Source organism: Phyllobates terribilis, unplaced genomic scaffold (assembly GCF_046119375.1).
Source record: "Phyllobates terribilis strain yellow unplaced genomic scaffold, ASM4611937v1 Scaffold_1230__1_contigs__length_350227, whole genome shotgun sequence".
NCBI lineage: Eukaryota > Metazoa > Chordata > Amphibia > Anura > Dendrobatidae > Phyllobates > Phyllobates terribilis.
In genome coordinates, this window is record NW_027363990.1 from 1 (window position 1) to 24524 (window position 24524).

Sequence of the window (24524 nt, forward strand, 5' to 3'; positions counted from 1 at the left end):
ACAATACGTGAACACGTCCTAGGTATTGAAGTGGCGGTAAATGAAACTGATATTTCTACGTTAAAAACTATTCCCAAGCGTTTTAGAATACACTATAAGTGTGACGCATCTAAACTTAAAGTTCGGGGTATTGACATGATCACCACTAATATTAGGGAAAGTAGAATGAGCCAACTATTAGCCCAGAAAGAGAGCAGATGGATTTGGACTTTAAAAACACTCCATCCATTGGGCTTGAACGAAAATATTAGTTATGCCCCATTTCTCTGATCACCTATATCCACATTGTTTTAGCTATTTGTCTTATCTTTTTATCTAGTATGGTTGGGTAATTTTTTTTGTATTTTAATGTTTTTCTATTTCTTTAGTGTTCCTCCATGAGAGTTTGTCGTCTTTTTCTACCAAATATTCATAAAGGCATTACATGGTGATTGGCATGTTTGTATAGGTGATATCTCCATTTCTACCCGTCAATGACGTTGATGACTTCCATTCTGCTATTGGATAACATGGACATAATTGCTGGCGCCGTATTGTCTCTCAAGATCTGTAACTTTTTTCTGTGTGCGCATTTTTTGTCCATACAGTTATTATTGTATATCTTTCGCATTTATAGATCGATATTTTGAGAGATATTTTCTTATATCTGATTATGCATTTATACTATGATCTCATATAGTTATGTTATACTTCAAGCTTTTCTTAGATATGCTTTATTTGTTTTGTCATGGCCAATTAACTTCTCTGACTTATATATAATTGTCTATCGCCTATACCCCATAGATATACAGTACAGACCAAAAGTTTGGACACACCTCATTTAAAGATTTTTCTGTATTTTCATGACTATGAAAATTGTACATTCACACTGAAGGCATCAAAACTATGAATTAACACATGTGGAATTATATACTTAACAAAAAAGTGTGAAACAACTGAAAATATGTCTTATATTCTAGGTTCTTCAAAGTAGACACCTTTTGCTTTGATGACCGCTTTGCACACTCTTGGCATTCTCTTGATGAGCTTCAAGAGGTAGTCACCGGAAATGGTCTTCCAACAATCTTGAAGGAGTTCCCAGAGATGCTTAGCACTTGTTGGCCCATTTGCCTTCACTCTGCGGTCCAGCTCACCCCAAACCATCTCGATTGGGTTCAGGTATATATAACACATTTGAGATGTGCTATTATTGACAGTTTACCCCATTATGTTAGTTTCATTTTCTCTCCAGTTGTATTTGACTATATGTCTGTGGACTGGGCGGTACGCATGGCTTCACTGTTCTCTGTGGTGTCCTCACTGGCCGTATCAATATGTGCTCCATGACACGCGGTCACGTGGTTCCCCACGTGCTTGCGGCATCATGGATCACATGACGCGTTTGCCGTGGATGCGGCGGTGTAGTGGTGATTGCCATGTGTCATGCCACACCCTCCCCACACCCATTGGCGGAGAGACTACACACCCCCTTTTCTATTGGCTCAAGGGTTTCTAAATCCTACCCGCCTTCATTGACGCCACCTCCTGACGAAGGCAGTCGTGCCAAAACGCGCATTAGGGTGAGTGCCATTGAGGACTGTGTTCACATCCACTGTGGCTGTAAGTATTCTATAGGATTCATGCTACACTCTTTTTGCTGCCGTTTTTTAATCTTTTTTCCTACTTAGGTGCATTTTCTAGGCTTTAATATGTATTAGGATATACTTTTACCCTGTAGCCTAAGGGGTCAGGGCACTGATACCACTTATAAAGATATGCTACCCCCGGTATGAGCTATCTATATTAGTACCTATATATAGACAGCGGTATGACTAACCTCTTATATAGCAACTGCTTCTGACCTACCTCATAAGCACCTGCACTTTTATTGAAAGCTTCACTGTATTTTAACAATAAATTCTTATTTTTTTGGCAGCCCAATTATGTTTTTACATCAGAAAATAATCATGTTAATTTGTCTTATGCTCCTCATTAGTGCTCCTCCATTGTTTTACTATTAACTGCCTCTGTTTCTGCGATTCATATTTTTTTCCTGTATAAATTATAATTAATACAATTTTGTAATTTTTTCACTATTATATGGGACTCTGACTCAAAGTTTTTTCCTCTTGTTTCTTATGTATGGAGGACGATGTGGGGCCCATTATACTGTATGGAAAGCTATGTGGGGCCCATTATACTGTATGGAGGACTATGTGGGGCCCATTATACTGTAGGGAGGACTATGTAGGGCCCATTATTCTGTATGGAGGACTATGTGGGGCCCATTATACTGTACACTGGTTGGGCCACGACTTTGTCAAAGTTTTTCATTTTGGCCCTCTGCATGTTTTGAGCTTTACATCCCTGATCAGTATGGGTAATGTACATGGAAATGGCAATAATGCAAAGCTGGCAATTGGACTTTGCTACAAGCCTCCTAATATAGCTGAAGATGTAGAGGATGATATGCTGCAACAAATTAAAAAGGCAGCAAAAACAAGTTGTAGCGTCGGCGTCCCTGCCTCCTGCTAGGCAGAGACGCCGTTCCCCTCACCTCCCTGCTCCGTCCTCGGCGCCCTCCTCCCGCGCTGCTGGCAGCGCTCACTGCTTCCCGGGCACTGTGCTTAGGGCGCGCGCGCGCTCCCTCTCTCTTAAAGGGGCCGCGCGCGCCGTCCTAAGGAGTCCCCGGCCAATTGCCGGTGGAGCTCCCATATATAAGGCACCTCCTCCAAAATGGAGGTGCCCGAGCAAAGTTGTTGCAAAGCCTTTCACCTCTGCTTCAGCCCTCAGGTTCCGTTGCCAGTCTGTTTTCCAGCTCTGTCTACCTGCTTGCATTCCCTGCGGTCCGACAGTCTGCCTACCAGCATCCGCCAGTCTGTCTATGGACCAGTCCGCCTGCGGTTCAGGAAGCACCTGCCTGATACCTGCCTGAGACCTCCTGCCAGCCAGCCGAGAGACTCTTCCCCGCTCACCTGGGAGCGCTCACCTGCTACCCGCCAGCTAGCCTACCTGGAGGTTCTGCCGTCACTTGCCGTGACCACCTGCCAGCCAGCCGTGAGACTCTTACCCGCTCACCTGGGAGCGCTCACCTGCTTCCCACCTGCTAGCCTACCTGGAGGCTCTGCCGTCACTTGCCGTGACCACCTGCCTGTCTAGTGACTCTTACCCTGCTGTCACTTGCCGTGACCACCTGCCTGTCTAGAGACTCTTACCCTGCTGTCACTTGCCGTGACCACCTGCCTGTCTAGAGACTCTTCCCCTGCTGTCACTTGCCGTGACCACCCGCATGTCTAGAGACTGTCCCCGTCACTTGCCGTGACCTCCTGCCCTTCTTCCCAGAGACTGTTCCTGTCACTTGCCGTGACTACCTGCCCGCCTTCCCTGGGAGCCACCCGCTTCCTTACAAGGACTGCCCCTTTGTATAGTAGCTCAGAGGTTCCACCTCCCAGACCCGTTACAGTTTGCTCGGGCCATGGAACCCGGTGGCACCCAAGCTCCCTCACTCTCGGACCTATGCCATGAACTATCCCGTCAGAGGTCCCAACAGGAGTCCATCCTGAGTCACCTGCGTAGTGTTAACTCCCGCCTGGACACACTGACTGCCTCATCGGGAGCTGCTTCCACTCGCACAACTACTACCCTAGCAGCGTCGCTGCCCATCAATACCATGGCATCCCTTCCCAGTCCCCGCCTTTCCGCCCCGCCTCGTTTTGGTGGAGATCCCGGTCAGGCACGAGGCTTCATTAACCAGTGCACCCTGCACTTCGAACTTTTGGCACACCAGTTTTCCACCGACCGAGCCAAAGTGGCCTCCATCATGTCCCACCTCACTGGGGAGGCGCTGGCTTGGCTAAATCCTCTATGGGAGAGAGGAGACCCCCTGGTGTCTAACCTGCCAGCCTTTCTTACGGCCTTCCGGAAAGTCTTCGACGAACCGGGACGAAAGACCTCTTCCGCCTCATCTCTGCTACGCCTCCGTCAAGGTAGTCTCACCGTGGGCCAATATGCCATATGGTTCCGTACCCTTGCTTCGGAGCTTGCCTGGGATAACGACGCCCTGGTGTCCGTCTTCTGGGAGGGTCTATCCGGCCGGATTAAAGATGAACTTGCTGATCGGGACATTCCTACCACTCTCAACGACCTAATAACACTTGCCACCCAGATTGACATCCGGTTCCAGGAGTGTACCAAGGAGGTCACCCGTGAGAGGAGGTTTCCTCGCCTTGCTCCTACCTTCCGGAATCCCGTCACTTCCTCTGTTACTCCCCAGGCGCACTCACCCGAGCCTATGCAGGTCGACCAGACCAAGTTGGTCAAAACCCGTCAAGAGTCACGCCGTGCCGAGGGGAGCTGCTTCTACTGTGGCAGTAAGGAGCACCGGATCCGTTCCTGCCCGGAGAGGTTGGGAAACGCCTGTGTCTAGGATCGCTCAGAGAGGTCGTCCTAGACAAGAATAAACCCTCTCCATCTCTGATGCTGTCGGTCTCCATCATCTGCGGGGAGAACCGTTAATTTGAACTAGCTCAACTTGACTCTGGAGCTGCCGGAAATCTAATTTCTCAGTCCCTGGTAGAGGAATTCCGCATTCCCACTAAACCTCTGGCTGAACCCTTATCTGTCACCTTCGTGGATGGGGGTCTCTTACCGCATCCCATCCAACTTATCACCGAACCCATAACTCTGCAGGTGGGAATGCTGCACTGTGAGAGCATCTTCTTCCATGTTCTACCTGGACTCTCTCATGCCCTTTTGCTTGGCCTACCTTGGCTCCAGAGACATGCACCCGTGCTTGATTGGCAGACTGGAGAAGTCCTTCGCTGGGGACAGGACTGCCATAAGACTTGTTTAGTTCCCGTTCGTCCTGCCCGTCCTTCTCCTCTCCCAGCCAATCTACCCGGCCTGCCGGTACCCTATTGGTCTTATGCTGATGTCTTTAATAAAAAGGAAGCAGAGACATTACCTCCTCATAGACCATACGATTGCCCTATCGACTTGGTACCTGGCGCTACTCCGCCCCGAGGGCGTATCTACCCTTTGTCCGCTGCTGAGACCCGATCCATGTCTGAATATATCGAGGAAAACCTGGCCCGGGGATTTATCCGGAAATCTACTTCCCTGGCGGGAGCAGGCTTCTTCTTCGTTAAAAAGAAGGACGGCTCACTCCGTCCCTGCATAGACTATAGAGGCCTTAACCAGATCACGGTGAAGAATAAATACCCCCTTCCTCTCATTCCTGAATTATTTGATCGTCTGATGGGTGCTAGAATCTTCACCAAGCTGGATCTCCGTGGGGCCTATAACCTGGTTCGTATCCCTCAGGGGGATGAATGGAAGACGGCATTTAACACCCGGGACGGCCACTATGAATACCTCGTAATGCCCTTCGGTCTCTGAAATGCTCCCGCCGTCTTTCAAGAGTTGGTCAATGATATCTTCCGTAACCTTCTCTACTCATGCATGGTGGTATACCTGGACGACATCTTGGTCTTCTCTCCGGATCTCCCCACACACCGGAGGGACGTTCGTCAGGTCCTGCTCAGGCTCAGGCAGAACCACCTCTACGCAAAATTTGAGAAGTGCCTCTTTGAACAGACCTCGCTTCCATTTCTGGGCTACATCATCTCTCAGACCGGTCTACAAATGGATCCTGAGAAACTTTCTGCCATCCAGAAGTGGCCCCGACAGGAGGGGTTAAAGGCAATCCAGCGGTTCCTGGGCTTCGCCAACTACTACCTCCTCTTCATTCCGCACTTCTCTTCCCGGACTGCCCCTATCTCTGCGCTCACCCGTAAGGGTGCTAATCCCAAAGAATGACTGCCCGAGGCAGAGGAGGCCTTCCTGTCTTTGAAACAGGCTTTCTCTTCCGCTCCTGTGCTGCACCGTCCAGACAGCAACAAACAATTCTTCTTAGAAGTAGACGCTTCCTCCTCCGGAGCCGGAGCGGTGCTCACCCAAAAGTCATCTTCCGGAAGAATGGCAACCTGCGGCTTCTTCTCCAAACTTCTTCTCCTCATCTGAGCGCAATTATTCTATAGGAGACCGAGAATTGTTAGCCATTAAGTTGGCACTGGAAGAGTGGCGTTACCTGCTCGAGGGGGCTCTTCACCTGGTAATAATCTACACGGATCACAAAAACTTGGCTTATCTCCAGAGTGCCCAAAGACTTAACCCGCGCCAAGCCCGGTGGTCCTTGCTCTTCGCCCGCTTTGATTTCATTCTTCATTTTCGCCCAGCAGACAAAAATATCAAAGCTGATGCCTTGTCCCGATCCTTTTTGTTCTCCGATCTAGAGGAGGAGCCAAAGCACATCATCGACCCCGCCAAGGTAATGCAGGTGGCTCCCGTGGACCTAAATCGTCAACCACCCGGTAACACATTCGTAGCAGTACCTGATCGTGAGAGGGTCCTACACTGGGGACTTTCGTCTAAGCTAGCTGGCCATGCTGGCCAGAAAAAGACCCTCCTGCTTATTAGCCGGCATTACTGGTGGCCTACCCTGCACAAGGACGTAATAAACTTTGTCTTAGCCTGTGCGTCCTGCGCCCGCAACAAGGTTCCTAGACATCTGCCAGCCGGCCGCCTTCTGTCTCTTCCGATACCTGCTGCCCCGTGGCAGCATATAGCCATGGACTTTATAACGGATCTCCCCGTCTCTGCTGGTTGTACGGTCATTTGGGTGGTCGCTGACCGCTTCTCTAAGATGGCTCACTTCATTCCCCTGCCGGGTCTTCCGTCTGCCTGAGTTGGCTAAAGACTTTATCCATCATATTTTCCGTCTCCATGGTCTCCCTCTCCACATCGTATCCGACCGAGGAGTTCAGTTCACCTCTCGCTTCTGGAGAGCCATGTGTAAACTGCTGGGGGTCACCTTGGACTTCTCCTCTGCTTATCACCCACAGTTCAATGGTCAAGTAGAGCGGATTAACCAAATTTTAACCAGTTACCTCCGGCACTTTGTTAATGCCCACCATTCCGACTGGGTGGATCTTTTACCGTGGGCCGAATTTTCCTATAATAATCACGAGAGCGAGTCTTCCTCCAAATCCCCGTTTTTTATTGTCTACGGTCAACATCCTAGGATACCGTTTCCCGTCTCCGCCTAGGTGGATAATCCGTCCGCGGAATCTCTTGTTAGTGAATTCTCCTCCATTTGGGAAAGTACCAGATCCGCACATCTTCATTCCTCCGAGCGGATGAAGAAACAGGCTGACAAAAGACGTCTGGATCCACCCCAATTCTGTCCTGGAGATAAAGTCTGGCTCTCGTCCAAATATGTCCGGCTCAAGATTCCTTCCTACAAGCTAGGACCTCGGTTCATCGGCCCACTGGAAGTTATCAAACAAATCAACCCGGTGGCCTATAGATTGAAACTCCCGGCCAACTTGTGGATCCCTAACTCCTTCTAGGTGTCTCTCCTAAAACCTGTGGTACTTAACTCTTTTTCCAAGTCTACAGGTACGCCTCCTGCTCCAGTTTCCGCTGAGGACGAGTTTGAGGTAGAGAGCATTCTGGCCACCAAAAGGGTAAGAGGAAAGACCTTTTTTCTAGTGGATTGGAAGGGGTTTGGTCCTGAGGAGAGAACGTGGGAGCCCCGGGAGAACATCCATGCCCCGCTCATCCTTGATAAATTTCTCTCTGGCCTAAAAAAGGGGGGGCCTAAAGGGGGGGGTACTGTAGCGTCGGCGTCCCTGCCTCCTGCTAGGCAGAGACTCCGTTCCCCTCACCTCCCTGCTCCGTCCTCGGCGTCCTCCTCCCGCGCTGCTGGCAGCGCTCGCTGCTTCCTGGCCACTGTGCTTAGGGCGCGCGCGCTCCCCCTCTCTTAAAGGGGCCGCGCGCGCCGTCCTAAGGAGTCCCCGGCCAATTGCCAGTGGAGCTCCCATATATAAGGCACCTCCTCCAAAATGGAGTTGCCCGAGCAAAGTTGTTAAAAAGCCTTTCACCTCTGCTTCAGCCCTCAGGTTCCGTTGCCAGTCTGTTTTCCAGCTCTGTCTACCTGCTTGCATTCCCTGCGGTCCGCCAGTCTGTCTACCAGCATCCGCCAGTCTGTCTATGGACCAGTCCGCCTGCGGTTCAGGAAGCACCTGCCTGATACCTGCCAGATACCTGCTTGATACCTGCCTGATACCTGCCTGAGACCTCCTGCCAGCCAGCCGAGAGACTCTTCCCCGCTCACCTGGGAGCGCTCATCTGCTACCCGCCAGCTAGCCTACCTGGAGGTTCTGCCGTCACTTGCCGTGACCACCTGCCAGCCAGCCGTGAGACTCTTACCCGCTCACCTGGGAGCACTCACCTGCTTCCCACCTGCTAGCCTACCTGGAGGCTCTGCCGTCACTTGCCGTGACCACCTGCCTGTCTAGTGACTCTTACCCTGCTGTCACTTGCCGTGACCACCTGCCTGTCTAGAGGCTCTTCCCCTGCTGTCACTTGCCGTGACCACCCGCCTGTCTAGAGACTGTCCCTGTCACTTGCCGTTACCTCCTGCCCTTCTTCCCAGAGACTGTTCCTGTCACTTGCCGTGACTACCTGCCCGCCTTCCCTGGGAGCCACCCGCTTCCTTACAAGGACTGCCCCTTTGTATAGTAGCTCAGAGGTTCCACCTCCCAGACCCGTTACACAAGTCATGGTCAAAAGTGTTGGATCCCTTGAAATTGTTCCAGAAAATGAAGTAATTCTCCCAGAAAATTACTGCAATTACACGTTTTGTTATACACGTTTATTTGCGTTTATTGAAACAGCACAAGAAAACAGAGAAAAAAAAGGCAAATTGAACATAATTTCACACTAAAACCACATAAAATAGGTCGGACAAAATTGTTGACACCTTGCCAAAATTGTGGGTAAACAACTTTGTTTCAAGCATGTGAAGCTTGTTCAAACACAATTGTGGCAAGTAACAGGTGTGGGCAATATGAAAATCACAACTAAAACCAAATAAAAAAGGGAGAAGTTGATTCAATCTTTGCATTATGTGCATATGTGTGCCACTCTAAGCATGGAGAAAACAGAAAAAGGAGAAGAGAACTGTATGAGGACTTGAACCAAAATTGTTGAAAAATATCAACAATTTCAAGGTCCATCTTCAGAGATCCGCATGTTCCTTTGTCAAGGGGGGGAGCATAATCAATAAATTTACAGCCCATACAGTCAAATATGGTGGAGGTTCAAAGGTGTTTTGAGGTTGTTTAGCTGCCTCTGACTGTGTGCAAGGCAACATGAAATCTGAAGATTAGCAAAAGATTTTGGGGCACAATGTAGTGCCTAGTGTCAGAAAGCTGGGTTTGCGTCCTAGGTCATGGGTCATCCAGCAAGACAATGACCCCAAACATACTTCAAGAAGCACCCAGAAAATGGATGGAAACAAAGTGCTGGAGAGTTCTGCCCAGCAATGAGTCTGGGTCTAAATCCCATTGAACACCTGTGGAGAGATCTTAAAATTTCTGTATTGAGAAAAATATTAAAATTTGAAAGTCCTCAGTGGTTGATACCATCTTTTCAGTTAGCCATTAGTCAGTAAGCTTTCGAGACTACTCAGGTCTCATCATCAGACATAGTATAACACAAAATCTGAAGAGTCACATATTTATGCACAACAGGGCACAGGAATAATGCAATAGATAAGACAAGTGACGTGAAGCAGAACTTCGGAAAGGGATAAGCAGTTGTGGCCGTAAAAATGTGTGGCCACAAGTAGATCTATTCTTTTTTTGTGTGGCGATGAGAATTCATCCTTGTTTTAAGTTTTTGCCCTGTCTCCCCTACATACAGACCCCCAGTTGGACATTTGGTACATATAATTAAGTACATTACATTAGTTGTGATGCAGCTGAAAGTACCTGGGATCTTGTGGTCCTGATGTGAGTTGGGAATCTTTATCTTGTCCGTGGTCTTTATAAATGTACAGGTTTATATTTCCAGTTGGTGAGGATGAATTTTATAAGTTTCACCACAAAGGTGAAACTATCCTCCCGGTCAGTTTGCTTTCCCTCCTAGTACATTTTCATTCTAACAATGTTTGGTTTCTGGGAGATTATACTTGTTCCTTTTATTTTTGGTTAGCTTGCCTTCTTTGCCCTATATGAATGTGTTTTTGTTTCTCACTCAGAGTTTTGTGTGTTGCGGCCTCCCCTCTGGTTCCTCAGGAGGTATGAGAAACTTCTCAATGGCTTATTAGTTAGTTAGGTCTGTGGTGGCGTTTTTAGTTGAGCAGCTAGGGCCTTTCTTGTCTGTACAGAGACTAGTTGGGTGTAGTTGCGGCATTCTCCCCAGTGTGGGTTCTCCGGTGGTTATCAAAATGCGCTTTCTGGTTAAAACATTTCTCACATTTTGAACATGAAAAAGGCTTCTCCCCTGTGTGAATTCTCTGGTGCTTATCAAAATCAGATTTCTAGTTAAAACATTTTCCATATTCTGAACATGGAAAAGGCTTCTCCCCTGTGTGAGTTCTTAGATGTTTGCTAAGAGTTGATTTCTCTGTAAAACATTTCCCACATTCTGAACATGAAAAAGGCTTCTCCCCTGTGTGAGTTTTGCGATGTTTGATAAGATTTGATTTCGCTGTAAAATATTTCCTACATTCTGAACATGAAAATGGCTTCTCTCCTGTGTGAGTTCTCTGATGGTTGATAAGAGTTGATTTCTGTGTAAAACATTTTCCACATTCTGAACATGGAAAAGGCTTGTCCCCGGTGTGAGTTCTCTGATGTATATTAAGACATGATTTCTGTACAAAACGTTTCCCACAATCTGAACATGAAAAAGGCTTCTCCCCTGTGTGGGTTCTCTGGTGCGTAAGAAAACTAGATTTCTTGTTAAAACATTTTCCACATTCTGAACATGGAAAAGGCTTCTCCCCTGTGTGAGTTCTCTGATGTTTGATAAGAGTAGATTTCTTTGTAAAACATTTCCCACATTTTGAACATGGAAAAGGCTTCTCCCCTGTATGAGTTCTCTGATGTTTGATAAGAGTAGATTTCTCTGTAAAACATTTCCCACATTTTGAACATGGAAAAGGCTTCTCCCCTGTGTGAGTTCTCTGATGTTTGATAAGAGTAGATTTCACTGCAAAATATTTCCCACATTCTAAACATGGAAAAGGCTTCTCCCCTGTGTGAGTTCTCTGATGTTTGAAAAGATTTGATTTATGTACAAAACATTTCCCACATTCTGAACATGAAAATGGCTTCTCTCCTGTGTGAGTTCTCTGATGTTTGATAAGAGTTGATTTCTCTGTAAAACATTTCCCACATTCTGAACATGGAAAAGGCTTCTCCCCTGTGTGAGTTCTCTGATGTGCGATAAGATTTGATTTCTCTGTAAAGCATTTCCCACATTCTGAACAGGAAAATGGCTTCTCTCCTGTGTGAGTTCTCTGGTGCCTAACAAGACTTGTTTTCTGATTAAAACATCTCCCACACTTGGAGCAAGAAAATCTATTCTTCGCTGTGTGAATTTTTTGATGTTTAAGAAAAGACTTTCTGAGAGGAAAACTATTTCTATATTCTGAATGTGAAAATGGCTTCTTTGCATTAGGAACAGTTAGTTTTTTAATGCTTATTTTGTGACTTTGAATTTCCTTAGTAGTCGGTAATGAATCAGAAGACAGGACCTGTTTCAAAGGATCAGATGACAGATCTTTGCTGTGAAGGGATGATGGTAAATCTGGAGAAATGTCATTCATTTTAATTGTATCCTGTGGAATCTGAAAATTAACTGATTTGAAAATTGAAGATGTCAGCTGTCCCTCTGATCTCCTGGTACAGACATCTGCCAAGAATAAAACCAATTATTATTTTTTAATAAAAAATCCTTGAATTTTATATTTTTGAACATTTCTACTTAAATTGTCTGTAAAAAGGCAAGTTATATAAAAAAAATTCACTTATTCACCAGGACAATGACCATCTAATAGAAAACCTCATAGGATGAAGCAGTGGAGCGTGGTGTTCAACTGTTTGTTCATTCTGCCTCCCAAATATGGAGTTAAAGGTACAGGCTTTGTCCAGCCAGTAAGATTAGAGTGCCTGGGACCAGTAGTACCATCCAGTCTGGCAGTATGGGTGTGTGTGCTGTCCAGCTGAAGTAATCTGCTCCCTGCTTCAGCTAATTGGAAAGCACCACACCCTACTAAAGCTGGAAGCATATTGCCGGAAGCTGCCAGATACAGCCTTGTTCTCCTCTGGTTCAGTCCTCTGTGCTCAGCTCCCGGATTGTGTATTTGTTTCCTCTTGTGACCTCGGCCCGTTTACTGACTACTCTTGTGTCTTCTGATTTAGTATTTTCTCTGCCCTCCTGGTTCTGACCCAACTACCTGACTATTCTTCTTCCCATCTCACACCACAGAACACCAGGTAACACCGTGGCCCAAGCCTTGGGGTCTCTGTGTAAGTCCAGATCCATGAAGAGGGGTTAAACGGTGATAAACAAGACAATTCGTGAGATCTGGAAAATGAAGTAGATGGCACCAAGCCTGTTTGTGGTGGCCATCTTTTGAGCTGCCAGGTGACCACGATACATTGTGTCTGCAAACTATTTCAGCAAGATCTATATTCAAATAGCTAAATGTCGCTCCTTCCCTTCTTAACCTGCCATGTGCCAAGATAGTAGTGTTCAGCCGTACATAGGGTATTGTAGGATTCAAGGAAAATAATTTGTAAGGTCCATTTGTTTCCTATTATCGTTTGAGAAGAATTCCAGAGTTATCACCATATAAAGTGACACATGTCAGATTTGAAAAATGGGCCCAGAGAGGAACACAAAACTGGCTGCAGGAAGGGGTTAAATCAGAGAAATTTGGTCACTAACTACTGTAGTCAAAAACTGTGACTATAGACAATAACACATCTACTGAAATGATCAAACTCAACAGTCTCCATCAGTAAATAGTGAGTAACTAGTGGTGAAACCTCTCTGGGGTAATTGGAGTATGGGGCTCGGTGGCTCTTGGCAATCTAAACTATCGTAAGGGCCAATATTTTCTGTCAGATGAGTTTCAAGAAGAAATATTAGACGTTCAAAGAGAACTTTTTATAATACTGCAGAGCTGAGGCGTCTTAAATTTAGACCTCGGGCATTGGGAAGACGTAATGGAGACCTTTTTTTAAAGACTACCAGGAAGTTACAGAGTCACATAAGTGAGTCACGCCGATCCCACCACAATCAAACTGTCATACAGAATAAACCTATAAAAAAAGACATTTTTTATTCTATGTTACATCCTCAACAACAATATAAGTATAAGGGGAGAACTCCAATATTAAATCGGAGTGGCACTCATTTATGATGGACCATTAGAGCCACTATGAGTACTGACCAGAAGAGTAGAGAAAGTATTAGCGCCCCCATTTCAGGAGAGATTGTGCAGTAATCTGAATTCTTTAGGATTGAAAACATAATGGAATTTATGACGTGGAGTGAATCCATGAAACCAGGGCTGGAGCCAACACATCTCCTGCAGGCGTGAATAAATGTATATTACAGCCATGAGCCACGCACAGCTTAGAGATATATCATGGCTCAGGTGTAATGTTTTTATGTAGTTTATCGCAATCCTGTTTGAAGTTAGTTGGTTTTAGAAGAAATAGAAAAGTCAGGATAAAGGGAAACTCTGTTGTTATTGGACAGAAATTCACACTTGGCCTCACTGCACATTTAATGTTGTCGATCATAAAAGTGAAGTTTGGCCAGAAAGACTGGACCTTGTCTTGTAGGGACCATATGAGGACATTCAGAAAGTTTTTGCATCGCCATATTTTGATAGCTATAATTTTTCCATATTTCAGCCGACAGAGTCATGTGACGGCTTGTTTTTTGCGGGACAAGTTGATGTTTTTATTGGTACTAATTTTGGGCATGTGACTTTTTTTTATCGCTTTCTATTCCGAATTTTGGGAAGCAGAATAAACAAAAAACAACAATTCAGGAATAGTTTTTTTTGGGTTCTTTATATGCCGTTCCACGTGTGGAAAAATGTATAAGGCCGCTTTATTATTCGGGTCAGTACAATTACAGCCGTACTACATTTATATTGTTTTTTTAGGTTTTGGCGCTGTTAGACAATAAAAACTATTTTTTTTTTGCATCGTTTTATTCTGAGAGCTGTAACTTTTTTATTTTCCAGCTGATGGAGTCGTATGGCGGCTTCTTTTTTGCTGGACAAGATGACGTTTTCAGCGGTACCAATTTTATTTACATTCATCTTTATCGCGTTTTATTCCACTTTTTGTTTGGCAATATGATGATAAAGCAGGTCGTTACTGACGCGGCAATACCAAATATGTGTGCTTTTATTGTTGTTTTTTTTTTCCATATATTATTTTTAATATATCTTGTAAAAATATATATTTTTTAATATATTTTTACAACAGGCTGATCGCAGTTATAAGGTATAGCAGAGCAGGATCACTGCTATAACTTTTAAACTGTCAGCTCTGCAGACACAAGTTACTTTGATCATGCACTGCGCATGATCAAACTTAACTTGCTGGGGCTGGTGACCCAGATGTTATCATGACGACATTGGGTCACCATGGCAACGATCTGGACCCCGCTGCTGTCCCTCTGCGCACTCACTAAGTGCTGCCGGGAGCGGTGCGGGCACTGCGTGCCAGGTGTCAGATGTCAGAATCAGCTGACCCGGGTGGCGATTGCGCCCGCACAGCCTGTGTGCAGGTGCGATCGCCATGTAGTAATAATACGTACCTGGTCCATAAGGTCCAGAGCACAGAAACTTATTATTACTTACAACGTCAGAAAGGGGTTAACAGTTTTGTGTAGGGGAGAATGTTGTGGTCTAGAGGAAGAATGGTGACCACACGATTGTGATACGGCCGGACTACACCACCGATAAAGCAGCCACAGCCGGTGACTGAGAAGAATCTGTGACTTCTCTGCATTTAGTGGTTACTACTCACCTGGGTAGTCATATGTAGGAATCTCCACTTTACACCGCTCATCACCCCTCACATAGGTCTCTGTAGTATTAATATGGGTCAGATCTTCACCCTGAAACAAATATTGTAAAAGTCACAGACAGATGGAGAAGTCCCATCTATGATCAGCTCTAATCCTGCCATCTCCACCGTTCTCATTACACAAGTATAAAACATATAATACTGGTGGATAAAACAAGACTGAGCACCAGGGCTGTGGAGTCGGTAAGCCAAACCTCCGACTCCTCAATTTCCATGACACCGACTCCACGACTCCCTCATACACGGCTCACGTTTAAGGGATAAATTTACAGTAGCACAGATTAATCTCAGCTAAATGTCTAGACCCTTAGATCAGGAATAGGACAGACATTTATAGGACATTTCATAACTTTCCCAAATTCTTATGAAAAAATATTCCCCACAAACTGCATTGAACTACTGTACCCAATTTATTATATATTTTAGGAGTCGGGAGTCGGTCCATTTTATACCACTCTGACTGCACCAAAATGGGCTCCGACTCAGACACCACAGCCCTGCTGAGCACAAGACCTTCACAGCCGTCTACACATCATAGAGAAGATCTCATGATATCTTCTCTCCATCTACCTGATGATCCTGAGGAACATTGGGATCTTCTTGTTTACAGTCCTGTGGAAGAAGAGGACGGGGACATCTCTCTGGTGTTGTCCTCTTACTGGATAGAACTGGAGAAAACACATACAGGGACTGAATTCATTCTTTACATACAGATAATTATAGGTCGTGTGTATTTAGTCCTGTCTATTACCTGGTGATGTGAGGGGCTGGGGAACCTCCATCATGACATCTTTGTGTCCTTCTAAATACTCCCACTCCTCCATGGAGAAATAGACAGCGACATCCTGACACCTTATAGGAACCTGACACATACAATGATAATGTCACCATTGCGATCCCTTCATAGCTTTACTGTATAATGTCCCAGCATTCCCAGCAGTGTCACCTCTCCAGTCAGCAGCTCAATCATCTTGAAGGTGAGTTCTAGGATCTTCTGGTCATTGATGTCCTCATGTATCAGGAGGTGAGGTGAAGGCCCTCTGATTGGGCTCAGGGGTCTTCCCCATCCCTCAGACACAGGGTCCTGACAGCGCTCACTAGAAGTCTTCTTCACTACTGTGTAATCCTGATAATGGAGAAACACCTTAATAAATCTCAGTACAGACATTTCCAGAGTCCTCACCTCTCCAGTTCTGTCCATCTGTTATTCCTATAGATAAGAATGATGTAATGTGACGTCATCAGAATCTCTCACCTCTCCAGTAAGATGAAAGAGGATCTCTAGGGTAAGGTGTAATATTTTCTCTGCCATCTTGTCCTTGTCCATATCCAGTTTTGATGGGTAAATCAGGAAAACTCTCTTATATAGAAGATTGTCACTGAACGGATCGAATATTGTAGAGACCTGAATGGGAAGAAGATAAGTAGATGTAACATCATAAAAATCCTGTGTAATAATACAATTACTGGAGATAATTAGAGAAAAATATGAGGAGATTTATTATTTTACAGTATTTAGTTTTCTTCTTTACATCTAGTAATAAAACCTATATATTTTAGGCCACAGACAACAAGCAGTTTCTTCCTTGGAGTCTGCAGCTGAATACGTTTCTCATAGACTCCTCTACCTTATTGCTAATTCTCGTCTCATTTACCGACACTGCAATCGGCATTAGCAATACTGCAGGAGATATTCATTACACGTGACATGAGAAATAACTACTTCACGATGAGGACGACATCTTCATCTTCTACTACGGCTCTAGAAACATATTTAGCCACAGTCCATCACTGACTACATCTCCACCGGCCGTCTATATGAATGTTTCCCGTCTTCCCCAGACTGTAATCTTCTATCACGTTAGATCTCATGTCTGATTCACACACAGAAGTTTGATGTATTTAGAAAACCTTTTTTGTTTACACAAATATTGCGGACAGAAATTATTTGATACCAAAGTCTCCATGTACAGTTTTTTATGGGGTTTATTTCTGGCCTTAGGCTTTCCTATATTACAAGAAAAACACCAGAAAAAAAGCAGAAATTAAAATTTTTCAAAAGAAAATTGGCACCAACAATTTTTATAAAAAGAAAAAACAAGCAAACAGCATAAGACAAATTTTGTTATTTTCTAACACATTAAACATTTGTTTTAAAATAATTAAATCCTTTGAGCAGCAGAACATAGATGTTCACCGCAGGGATGGCACAGGTACGGCTGCTACACCAACCCTGGCAGTTTAACCACTTGCTGCTGTCAAAAGCAAACATGGCATCTCGGAAGGTGTGACAGAGTTCAGCTGAATGCCCCTCCTCCCCCAAGTACTCGATAGTATAAGGCTGCCTAGTTACTATGATACTTAAATACCTAATAATGGTGTCTTAACCTGCAATGTACGAAAGTCTATTAGGCCGGGACAGAGGCAGCGTCAAATGAGTTACATTTTAAAGCCCCCATATACATTAGACTAAAGTTGCATGTAATGAATTGGGGGTTGGCTGACTATATAATGTATTTGGGGGCCTCGCGACAGATGATGTCAGGGCAGAGAAGGATCTGGCATCCTCAATTTTGGAGGCTAATTGTTTGTTTTTCCTGTAGATAATCCTCCGCTAGAGGAGTCTGGAGGTGACTCTCTCATACAGACCCCAAGAAAGCTGGAATATTTGTGTGTATGGGGGAGTCGGGAAAAATAGCCATCTGCCAAATGACCGTTCAGCCAACACTTATCTCATGTATGGGGCTGTTAAGTACACTACTCAAAAATGTAAAGGGAACACTTAAACATCACAATGTAACTCCAAGTCAATCACACTTCTGTGAAATCAACCTGTCCAGTTATGAAGCAACACTGATTGTGAATCAATTTCTCCTGCTGTTGTGTAAATGGAACAGACAACTGGTAGAAATGATAGGCAATTAGCAAGATACCCCCAATAAAGGAGTGGTTCTGCAAAACATTTCTCTGTTCTCATCCTTTTTGGCTGTTTTGGTCACTTTTGCATTTTATCATTGCTCTCACCCCTAGAGGTACAGTAGCATGAGGCGGTGTCTACAACCCACAGAAGTTGCTCATGTAGTGCAGCTCATCCAGGATGGCACATTAATGAGAGCTGTGGCAAGAAGGGTAACTGTGTGTCAGCACAGTGTCCAAAGCATGGAGCATATACTGTACCAGGAGACAGGTCAGTACACGAGGAGATGTGGAGGGGGCCGTAGGAGGGCAACAACCCAGCATCAGGACCGCTACCTCCTCCTTTGTGCAAGGAGGAACAGGAGGAGCAGTGCAAGATCCCTGCAAAATGACCTTCAACAGGCCACTAACATTTGTCAGCTCAAACTGTCAGAAACAGATTCCATGAGGGTGGTATGAAGGCTTGAAGTCCACAAGTAGGTGTTGTGCTTATAGTACAACATGGTAAAGGGTCATTGGCATTTGCCAGAGAACACCAAGATTGGCAGATTCCACATTGACGTCTTGTGTTCTTCACGGATGAGAGCAGGTTCACACTGCACACATGTGACAGACGTGACAGAGTCTGGAGATGCTGTGGAGAACGTTCTCCAGCATGACCGGTTTGGCAGTGAGTCAATAATGGTGTGGGGAAGCATTTCCTTGTAGGGCCACATAGCCTTCTATGTGCTCGCCAGAGGTAGCCTGACTGCCATTAGTTACCGAGATGAGATCCTCAGACCCCTTGTGAGACCATATGCTGGTGCGGTTGGCCCTGGATTCCTCCTAATGCAGGACAATGCCAGACCTCATGTGGCTGGAGTGTGTCAGCAGTTCCTGCATGATGAAGGCATTGATGCTTTGGAATGGCCTGTCCATTCCCCAGACCTGAATCCAATCGAGCACATCTGAGACATCATGTCTTGTTCCATCCACCAATGCCGCATTGCAACACAGACTTTAATTTGGTGGAGTCATATTTCCCGACTCTGAAGACCGTATGCTGCCACTGTACTTGGCAGGCCCAGTCCAGATGGTATGGAGATAAATGAAGGAGACCAAAGTCCAAAAATAAACTTTACTTTACTTAACAAGAACTTGATGACAAGTATATATATCAGATAACAGGCACAACACTTTATGAATGTTTCTCCTGAATTATGCAGTCAAGAACTTTATGGTTACATGTGGCGTTACATAACTTTTGTTAAAAGCTACAACAGTATAGCAAGCCATTATGGGAAGGTCCATCATCCCTGTGAGGACCATACAGGTTGAGATGTGTCGTTACAGCCCTTGTTTGTCTAAGATAAGGAATCCTTCCTTAATTCCCTTTACTCACAGTGGCATGTAAAGGTTGAAACATCCATGGTCAAAATTACAAAACGGAAAATGGGCCGATGCAAAAGTTTGGACACCCTGATTGGTTAGTACCTAGTAGCACCACCTTTTGCAAGTATCACAGCTTGTAAACGCTCTTTGTAACCAGACAAGAGGTTTTAAATTCTTGTTTGAGGGATTTTCATCCATTCTTCCTTGGAAAATTCTTCCAGTTTTGTGAGATTCCTGGGTCGTCTTGCACGCACTGCTATTTTGACGTCTAGCCACAGATTTTTAATTATGTTCAGATCAGAGGACTGCAAGGGCCATTGTAAAACCTTCATCTTGTGCCTTTGAGGTTGTCTATTGTGGATTTTGAAATGTGTTTAGAATCCATTATCCATTTGAAGAAGCCATCCTCTTTTCAACATCAGCTTTTTTTACAGATGGTGTTATTGCATTAAGAATTTGTTGAAACTTCATTGAATCCATTCTTCTCTCTACACATGAAATAATCCCATGCCATTAGCTGCAACACAACCCTAAAGCATGATTGATCCACCTCCAGGCTTAATGGTTGGCAAGGTGTTCTTTTCTTGAAATTCTGTACCCTTTTTTTCTCCATACATACCTTTGATCATTGTGGCCAAAGAGTTTTATTTTAACCTCATCAGTCCACAGAACATGTTTCCAAAATGCATCAGGCTTATTTAGATGTTGTTTTGCATACTTCTGACACAGAATTTTATGGTGAGGACTCAGGAGAGGTTTTCTTCTGATGACTCTTTCATGAAGGCCATATTTGAGCAGGTGTCTCTGAACAGTTGAAAAATGTGCAACAACTAAAGAATCTTCTATATCTTTCTGAAGGTCTTTTGCAGTCAAGGGGGGTTTCTGATTTGCCTCTCCAGCAATCCTACGAGCAGCTCTCACTGAAATTTAGCTTGGTCTTCCTTGCTGTTGCTGTTAACTGCCATTTCTTAATTACATTTCGAACTGAGGAAAGAGTGTAAAGATAAGTGTCCTAAAATATGTATGCACACATATATATATATATATATATATATATATATATATATATATATATATATATATATTAGTAGACCAAAAGTTTGGACACACCTTCTCATTTAAAGATTTTCCGTATTTTCATGACTATGCTATGAAAATTGTACATTCACACTGAAGGCATCAAAACTATGAATTAACACATGTGGAATTATATACTTAACAAAAAAGTGTGAAACAACTGAAAATATGTCTTATATTCTAGGTTGTTCAAAGTAGCCACCCTTTGCTTTGATGACTGCTTTGCACCCTCTTGGCATTCTCTTGATGAGCTTCAAGAGGTAGTCACCAGAAATGGTCTTCCAACAATCTTGAAGGAGTGCCCAGATGTGCTTAGCACTTGTTTGCCCTGTTGCCTTCACTCTGCGGTCCAGCTCACCCCAATCCATCTCGATTGGGTTCAGGTCTGGTGACTGTGGAGGCCAGGTCATCTGGCGTAGCACCCCATCACTCTCTTTCTTGGTCAAATAGCCCTAACACAGCCTGGAGGTGTGTTTGGGGTCATTGTCTGTTGAAAAATGAATGATGGTCCAACTAAACGCAAACCGGATGGAAGAGCATGCCGCTGCAAGATGCTGTGGTAGCCATGCTGGTTCAGTATTCCTTCAATTTTGAATAAATCTCCAACAGTGTCACCAGCAAAGCACCCCCACACCATCACACCTCCTCCTCCATGCCTCACGGTGGGAACCAGGCATGTAGAGTCCATCCATTCACCTTTTCTGCATCGCACAAACACACGGTGGTTGGAACCAAAGATCTCAAATTTGAACTCATCAGACCAAAGCACAGATTTCCACTGGTCTAATGTCCATTCCTTGTGTTCTTTAGCCCAAACAAGTCTCTTCTGCTTGTTGCCTGTCCTTAGCAGTGGTTTCCTAGCAGCTATTTTACCATGAAGGCCTGCTGCACAAAGTCTCCTCTTAACAGTTGTTGAAGAGGTGTGTCTGCTGCTAGAACTCTGTGTGGCATTGACCTGGTCTCTAACCTGAGCTGCTGTTAACCTGCGATTTCTGAGGCTGGTGACTCGGATAAACTTATCCTCAGAAGCAGAGGTGACTCTTGGTCTTCCTTTCCTGGGGCGGTCCTCATGTGAGCCAGTTTCTTTGTAGCGCTTGATGGTTTTTGCAACTGCACTTGGGGACACTTTCAAAGTTTGCCCAATTTTTCACACTGACTGACCTTCATTTCTTAAAGTAATGATGGCCAATCGTTTTTCTTTACTTAGCTGCTTTTTTCTTGCCATAATACAAATTCTAACAGTCTATTCAGTAGGACTATCAGCTGTGTATCCACCAGACTTCTGCACAACACAAATGATGGTCCCAACCCCATTTATAAGGCAAGAAATCCCACTTATTAAACCTGACAGTGCACACCTGTGAAGTGAAAACCATTTCCGGTGACTACCTCTTGAAGATCATCAAGAGAATGCCAAGAGTGTGCAAAGCAGTCATGAAAGCAAAAGGTGGCTACTTTGAAGAACCTAGAATATAAGACATATTTTCAGTTGTTTCACACTTTTTTGTTAAGTATATAATTCCACATGTGTTAATTCATAGTTTTGATGCCTTCAGTGTGAATGTACAATTTTCATAGTCATGAAAATACAGAAAAATATTTAAATGAGAAGGTGTGTCCAAACTTTTGGTCTGTACTGTATGTTTTTTCATACTACCATGTATGCGAATTCATATATATACACACAGGTGCATCTCACTAGAATATCATCAAAAAGTCAATTTATTTCAGTTCTTCAATAAAAAAAAAGGAAACTCATTATATAGAGTCATTACAAACAGGGTGATCTATTTCAATTGTTTAGTTCTGTTAATGTTGATGATTATGGCTTAAAGCCAATGAAAACACAAAAAAAGTCATTATCTCAGAAAATTAGAATAATTAACAAAAAAACATCTGCAAAGGCTTCCTAAGCATTTAAAAAGGTCCCTTAGTCTGTTTCAGTAGGCTCCACAATCATGGGGAAAACTTCTGACTTGACAGATGTCCAGAAGGCAGTCATTGACACACCACACAAGGAGGCTAAGCCACAAAAGGCCATTGCTAAAGAAGCTGGCTGTTCACAGAGTGCTGTATCCAAGCATATTAATGGAAAGTTGAGTGGAAGGAAAAAGTGTGGTAGAAAAAGGTGCACAAGCAACCGGGATAACCACAACTTTGAAAGGATTGTTGAGAAAAGGCCATTCAAAAATGTGGGGGAGATTCCCAAGGAGTGGACTGCTGCTGGAGTCATTGTTTCAAGAGCCACCACACACAAACGTATCCAGGACATGGGCTACAAGTGTCGCATTCCTTGTGTCAAGCCACTCATGACCAACAGACAACGCCAGAAGCGTCTTACCTGGGCCAAGGAGAAAAAGACCTGGACTTTTGCTCAGTGTTTCAAGGTGTTGGAAATCAAGGTCCCAGAGTCTGGAGGAAGAATGGAGAGGTCACAATCCAAGCTGCTTGAGGTCTAGTGTGAAGTTTCCACAATTAGTGATGGTTTGGGGAGCCATGTCATCTGCTGGCGAAGGTCCACTGTGTTTTATCAAGACCAAAGTCAGCGCAGCCGTCTACCAGGAAATTTTAGAGCAGTTCAAGCTTCCCTCCGCTGACAAGCTTTTTGGAGATCGAAATTTCATTCTCCAGCAGGATTTGGTAACTGTCCACACTGCCAAAAGTACCAATACCTGGTTCACAAACAACAGTATCACTGGGCTTGATTGGTCAGCAAACTCTTCTGACCTTAACCCTATAGAGAATCTATGGGGTATTGTCAAGAAGAAGATGAAAGACCCCAGACGCAACAATGCAGATGAGCTGAAGGCTGCTATCAAAGCAACTTGGGCTTCCATAACACCTCAGCAGTGTCACAGTTGATCGCCTCCATGCCACGCCGCATTGATGCAAAAGGAGCCCCGACCAAGTATTGAGTGCATTTACTGAACATACATTTCAGTAGGCCAACAATTCAGATTTTAAAATAATTTTTCAAGCTGGTGTTATAAAATATTCTAATTTACTGAGATAATGACTTGTGTGTTTTCATTGGCTGTAAGCCATAATCAACCTTAACTGAAATAAACATTTGAAATAGATCACTCTGTTTGTAATGACGCTATATAATATGAGTTTCACTTTTTGTATTGAAGAACTGAAATAAAGTAACTTTTTGATATTCTAATTTAGTGAGAAGTACCTGTATATGCATGTGCATATACACTGTGTGCCGAATTATTAGGCAAGTTGTATTTTAGAGGATTATTTTTATTATTGATCAACAACTATGTTCTCAATCAACCCAAAAGACTCATAAATATCCAAGCTTAATATTTTTGGAAGTTGGAGTGTTTTTTTTTTTAGATTTTGCTCTCTTAGGAGGATATCTGTTTGTGCAAGTAACTATTACTGTGCAGAATTATTAGGAAACTTAATAAAAACCAAATATAATCCCACCTCACTTGTTTATTTTCACCAGGAAAACCAATATCAGTGCACAAAATTTAGAAATAAACATTTCTGACATGCAAAAACAAAAAAATAGTGATCAGTATAGCCACCTTTCTTTATGATGACACTCAACAGCCTTCCATCCATAGATTCTGTCAGTTGCTTGATCTGTTTTCGATCAACATTGCATGCAGCAGCCACCACAGCCTCCCAGACACTGTTCCGAGAGGTGTACTGTTTTCCCTCCCTGTAGATCTCACATTTTATGATGGACCACAGGTTCTCTATGGGGTTCAGATCAGGTGAACAAGGGGGCCATGTCATTATTTTTTCTTCTTTTAGACCTTTACTGGCCAGCCACGTCGTGGAGTAGTTGGATGCATGTGATGGAGCATTGTCCTGCATGAAAATCATGTTTTTCTTGAACGATACCGACTTCTTCCTGTACCACTGCTTGAAGAAGTTGTCTTCCAGAAACTGGCAGTAGGTCTGGGAGTTGAGCTTCACTCCATCCTCAACCCGAAAAGGTCCCGCAAGTTCATCTTTGATGATACCAGCCCATACCAGTACCCCACCTACACCTTTCTGGTGTCTGAGTCGGAGTGGAGTTCTTTGCCCTTTACTGATCCAGCCTCTGGCCCATCCAGAGTCACTCTCATTTCATCAGTCCATAAAACCTTTGAAAGATCAGTCAAGATATTTCTTTGCCCATTCTTGACATTTTATCTTATGTTTCTTGTTCAAAAGTGGTCGTTTTTCAGCCTTCCTTACCGTGGC

The 24524-nt window shown here is 44.2% G+C and overlaps 1 pseudogene; it reads right to left on the reverse strand.

Moving 5' to 3' along the window:
- Nucleotides 1-9635: 9635 nt before the first annotated feature.
- The window catches only part of LOC141243390 (uncharacterized), a 42523-nt pseudogene continuing 27634 nt past the window's right edge, over nt 9636-24524 (reverse strand).